This window comes from Salvelinus fontinalis, chromosome 5, assembly GCF_029448725.1.
Source record: "Salvelinus fontinalis isolate EN_2023a chromosome 5, ASM2944872v1, whole genome shotgun sequence".
Classification (NCBI taxonomy): domain Eukaryota; kingdom Metazoa; phylum Chordata; class Actinopteri; order Salmoniformes; family Salmonidae; genus Salvelinus; species Salvelinus fontinalis.
Window position 1 is genome coordinate 54,155,441 of NC_074669.1, and position 6,558 is coordinate 54,161,998.

Below are 6,558 nucleotides of genomic sequence, written 5' to 3' on the forward strand. Positions count from 1 at the left end.
AATCAATCCACGAACAACAGCAAAGAACCTTGTGAACATGCACGAAACAGGTACAAAAGTATCTATATCCACAGTAAAACAAGTCCTATATCGACATAACCTGAAAGGCCACTCAGCAAGGAAGATGCCACTGCTACAAACCCAGCATAAAAAAAGCCAGACGACGGTTTGCAACTGCACATGGGACAAAGATTGTATTTTTTGGAGAAATGTCCTCTGGTCTGATGAAACAAAAATAGAACTGTTTGGCCATAATGACCATCATTATGTTTGGAAGAAAAAGGGGGATTCTTGCAAGCCAAATAACACCATACCAACCGTGAAGCACGAGGGTGGCAGCAGCATGTTGTGGGGGTGCTTTGCTGCAGGAGGGACTGATGCACTTCACAAAGTAGATTGCATCATTATGTGGATATATTGAAGCAACATATCAAGACATCAGTCAGGAAGTGAAAGCTTGGTCGCAAATGGGTCTTCCAAGTGGACAATGACCCCAAGCATACTTCCAAAGTTGTGGCAAAATGGCTTAAGGGCAACAAAGTTAAGGTATTGGAGTGGCCATCACAAAGCCCTGACCTCAATCTCATAGAAAATGTGTGGGCAGAACTGAAAAGCGTGTGCGAGCAAGGAGGCCTACAAACCTGACTCAGTTACACCAGCTTTGTCAGGAGAAATGGGCCAAAATTCACCCAACTTAATGTGGGAAGCTTGCTGAAGGCTACCCGAAACGTTTGATCCAAGTTAAACAACTTAAAGGCAATGCTACCAAATACTAATTGAGTGTATGTAAACTTCTGAACCACTGGGAATTTGATGAAAGAAATAAAAGCTGAAATAAATCATTCTCTCTACTGTTATTCTGACATTTCACATTCTTAAAATAAAGTGGTGATCCTTACTGATCTAAGATGGGGAATTTTATTTGGCTAAGGTGTATGTAAACTTCTGACTCATATGTTATTGGATAGGCTGTCTTTTACATATTCACAGCTAAATAATTGCAGTATTCCCCAAAAAATAAATTAAAAGAGAGAATTAGTTGAAGAAAAAATAAATGGACGCATTTGTGCTCTAGCATCAGAGAGTGCCTGCTTCTGGTGAAGGAATCCTTCTGGCAGCCAAGTTGGATGGTAGAGGCAGAATTGATGATGGTGATGGTTGAGGTTATTACAGAGTTCCATGCCAGTATTACTTTAGTACATTTATCAAGTACAATACTGGTTTTCACCTCCATGACTTGCAGAAAAGCTACAGGAAATATTTATCTCATGAACACTGCTTTCTTATGGACTGAAACCGAATCTTTCCTCATTCCTATGGTGTCAGAGTTGTTTTCAAGTAGTTGTTTTCACTGTCGGTAAGTCACGGGATACATTAAGCACTAGTCTAGGATTATACAGTACCAGTATGGTGGCGAAATTGCAAGAATATATTATAATACTTTTATTGCATCAAATGGTTGTTTTATTTCGACAGAATAGATTATTCCTAACTATTGTTTGTGTGTTCTACTGAGAATGGGCCTCTGGGAGATAACACTGATAGGAGATTAACAACGTATTTTGGGTGATAAAACCTAAAGAGCATTGCAGAGCATGAGTTAATGTTTCTGTTCTATAGCATACCAAGGAGAGATGGTTCCAGTTTGGAGTTGGAGGGCCAGACACTGGTCTCTATACAATGAAAACTGTTGACACAGCAGATACTGTCTGCTATGTATTCTAGGTATCTTTCATACAAATCTTAACCTTGTGACCCATTCTATATATATGTTGTTTGTCATGTTGGTTGAAAAGGGTGTGTCTTGGCTATAAAATACCTGTGTACTTTTGTCTCGGCGCTCTCTACAGGATCATCAGAGACGGTGATTCGTCAACCAGCCTTCGCTATTGCAAAGCTCTCACTGTTAAAGATGTAGTTTAAGTATAACACTGACTTGTGTGATACGTTTGTCTCTCCTCATTTGATAGTAAAGAAAGGAACCACCACACCAGTCAACAGTTTGGAAACACCTACTCATTCAGGGGGTTTTCTATTTTTTTTACTATTTTCTACATTGTAGAATAATAGTGAAGACATCAAAACAATGAAATTACACATATGGAATCATGTAGTAACCAAAAAAATGTTAAACAAATCAAAATACATTGTATATTTGAGATTCTTCATAGTAGCCACTCTTTGCCTTGATGAGAGCATTGCACACTCTTGGCATTCTCTCAACCAGCTTCATGAGGGAGTCACTTGGAATGCTTGAAGGAGTTCCCACATATGCTGAGCACTTGTTGGCTGTTTTCCTTCACTCTGTGGACCAACATATCCCTAACCATCTCAATTGGGTTGAGGTCAGGTGATTATGGAGGCCAAGTTGTCTGATGCAGCACTCCATCACTCTCCTTCTTGGTCAAGTAGCCATTACACAACCGGGAGGTGTGTTTTTTGTCATTGTCCTGTTGAAAAACAAATGATGTTCCCGCTAAATGCAAACCAGATGAGATGGCGTATCGCTGCACAATGCTGTAGTAGCCATGCTGGTTAAGTATGCCTTGAATTCTAAATAAATCACTGACAGTGTCACCAGCAAAGCACCCCTACACTATCACACCTCCTCCTCCATGCTTCACAGTGGAAACCACACATGCAGAGATCATCTGTTCAACTTCTTTGCATCTCACAGACACAGTGGTTGGAAACAAAAATCTGAAATTTGGACTCATCAGACCAAAGGACATATTTCCACCGGTCTAATGTCCATTGCTCGTGTTTCTTGTCCTAAGAAAGTATTTTATTCTTATTGGTGTCCTTTAGTAGTGGTTTCTTTACAGTAATTCGACCATGAAAGCCTGATTCACACAGTCTCCTCTGAACAGTTGAGATCTGTCTGTGATTTGAACTCTGTGAAACATTTATTTGGGTTGTAATGTGAGGTGCAGTTAACTCTAATGAACGTATCCTCTGCAGCAGAGGTAACTCTAGCTCTTCCTTGTCTTTGGCGGGTCCTCATGAGAGCCTGTTTCATCATAGTGCTTGATTGTATTTGCCACTGCACTTGAAGGAACTTTCAAAGTTCTTGAAATTTTCAAGATTGACTGACCTTCATGTCTTAATGTAATGATGGACTGTCATTTCTCTAAGCTTATTCGAGCTTTTCTTGCCATAATATGGACTTGGTCTTTTATCAAACAGCGCTGTCTTCTGTATACCAACCCCACCTTGTCACAACACAACTGATTGGCTCAAACGTATTAAGAAAGGAGCTTCCACAAATTAATTTTTAACAAGGCACACCTGTTAATTGAAATGCATTCCAGGTGACTAATTAATGAAGCTGGTTGAGAGAATGCTAAGAGTATGCTGTCACGGATCCCTCTGGAACTTTCATAACGCATACCTGCCCCCTATACCCAGTGATAAGTAATTGTATACGTGTGCCCTGTGTTCAGCATTGTGCTGTCGATTATTGTTACTATGTCTGTTGGTGGGTGTGAGTAACTGTGCTGTGTTTTTCGGATTTCGTTACCTTGTGGATTGCGCAGATGATTACGGGTCTCGCCCCGCTGTATGTTTTCGAGGTACTCCTTGCTCTTTTGTTTGGGTTTCAACCCTGTGTTTTGTATATACAGTGGGGAGAACAAGTATTTGATACACTGCCGATTTTGCAGGTTTTCCTACTTACAAAGCATGTAGAGGTCTGTAATTGTTATCATAGGTACACTTCAACTGTGAGAGACGGAATCTAAAACAAAAATCCAGAAAATTACATTGTATGATTTTTAAGTAATTCATTTGCATTTTATTGCATGACATAAGTATTTGATACATCAGAAAAGCAGAACTAAATATTTGGTACAGAAACCTTTGTTTGCAATTACAGAGATCATACGTTTCCTGTAGTTCTTGACCAGGTTTGCACACACTGCAGCAGGGATTTTGGCTTACTCGTCCATACAGACCTTCTCCAGATCCTTCAGGTTTCGGGGCTGTCGCTGGGCAATACGGACTTTCAGCTCCCTCCAAACATTTTCTATTGGGTTCAGGTCTGGAGACTGGCTAGGTCACTCCAGGACAAAAAAAAATTCGAAAACCCAGTTTTTTCTTAGTCATTGTGTGGTATTGTTGGTAGATTGATGAGGGGGGGAAACTATTTCATCCATTTTAGAATATGGCATTTTAGAATATGGCATTTTAGAATATGTGTTCAATGTGGAAAAAGTCAAGGGGTTTGAATACTTTCTGAATGCGTTGTTGCTATATAAAAGTAGAGACAGAGGTTACTAAATGTTACATCATACACTGCAGTTGAGGAACAATGGGAAAGACGTTCTGCTTTGAAAGTTGCTAAACTTGTATCCCCACTTTTATATTGCCCATGAATGTTTTGGTACACATTCACACATTCACTCTTCCACAGCTATTCAGCATCATTCACACCCTCTTAAGCTTTTGCCCCTCCCATCACTTTAAGGATTCACATGTGAGGCCATGTGTTAAACAGAACGAGTAAGGTAGTGTAGTAAACAACCAAAGATTTCAAGGCTAAAAGTGGTGAAAGTAATAGCCTTACAATAAGGAACAACTCCAGGCATAAATACACTATATCTAGTCCGTGGCCTATATCCTAATCTGTCTTTGATGCAGGTCATGTTGTTCTTCACATTATCGTCTCTGGTAAACACAGCCGATATAAAATAAATGTGTGTTTTATTTGTTACATGCAAATAATACAGAAGGTGTGAAATGGTTTAGTAGCAATTTGAAAACTCGAAAGTGTCAAGATAAAAATATTTTATAAATATTTTATAATTATTAGATGATGCTTACTCGGACACATTTTTATAAATGTATGGGTCATGTGAAAGAAATGTTATAACCAACAAAGCCACAGCTACAGTTGAAGTCGGAAGTTAACATACAATTAGGTTGGGGTCATTAAAATTCGTTTTTTAACCACTCCACAAATGTATTGTTAACAAACTATAGTTTTGGCAAGTCGGTTAGGACATCTACTTTGTGCACGACAGATTATTTCGCTTATAATTCACTGTATCACTAATCCAGTGAGTCAGTAGTTTACATACACAAAGTTGACTGTGTCTTTAAACAGCTTGGAAAATTCCAGAAAATGATGTCATGGCTTTAGAAGCTTCTGATAGGCTAATTGACATTATTTGAGTCAATTGGAGGTGTACCTGTGGATGTATTTCAAGGCCTACATTCAAACTCAGTGCCTCTATGCTTGACAACATGGGAAAAACAAAAGAAATCATCCAAGACCTCAGAAAAAAAAATGTAGACCTCCACAAGTCTGGTTCATCCTTGGGAACATTTGCCAAACGCCTTAAGGTACCACGTTCATCTGTACAAATAATAGTACGTAAGTATTAACACCATGGGACCACGCAGCTGTCATACCGCTCAGGAAGGAGATGCGTTCTGATACCATAAAGGCCTGATTGGTGGAGTTCTGCAGAGATGGTTGACTTTCTGGAAGGTTCTCCCATCTCCACAGAGGAACCCTGGAGCTCTGCCAGAGTGACCAGCGCATTCTTGGTCACCTTTCTGACCAAGGCCATTCAACCCCGATTACTCAGTTTGGCCGGGCGGCCAGCTCTATAAAGATTTTGGTGGTTCCAAACTTCTTCCATCTAAGAATGATGGAGGCCACTGTGTTCTTGGGGACCTTCAATGCTGCAGACAATTTTTGGTACCCTTCCTCAGATCTGTGCCTCAACACAATTCTGTCTCGGAGCTCTACGGACAATTCCTTCGACCTCATTGCTTGGTTTTTGCTCTGACATGCAGTGTCAACTGTCGGACCTTATATAGACAGGTGTGTGCCCTTTCAAATAAAATACAATCCAATTTTACTGGTCACGTGCACATTGTTAGGAGATGTCATTGCGACCGTAGCTAAATGCTTGTGCTTCTAGTTCCGACCGTGCAGTAATATCTAACAAGTAATCTAACAATTTCACAACAACTATTTTATACACGCAAGTGTAAAGGAATGAATAAGAAAATCTACATATAAATATATTGATGAGCGATAGTCGTGCAGCATAGGCAAGATGCAGTAGATAGTTTAGAGTACAGTATATGCATAGCACATGAGTCATGTAGGCTATGTAAACATTATATAAAGTGGCATTGTTTAAAGTGACTAGTGATACATTTATTACATCCAATTAGTAATTATTAAAGTGGCTAGAGATTTCAGTCAGTATGTTGGCGGCAGCCACTCAATGTTAGTGATGGCTGTTAAACAGTCTGATGGCCTTGAGAGAGAAGCTGTTTTTCAGTCTCTCGGTCCCAGCTTTGATGCACCTGTACTGACCTCGCCTTCTGGATGATAGCGGGGTGAACAGGCAGTGGCTCGGATTGTTTTTAAAAAATTTATTTTTTTAAGTTTGAGTTTATTTTTACAGGGACAGTGAACATTAATCAACGTTTCAGTAAAAGTGCCGGTTTTAGCCAGCCGGCTAATTTTCAACCGCAGTCACTGGGCAGGTTATTAAAAACAATTACAATATAGACAATAGCAACATAGAACAAGACATA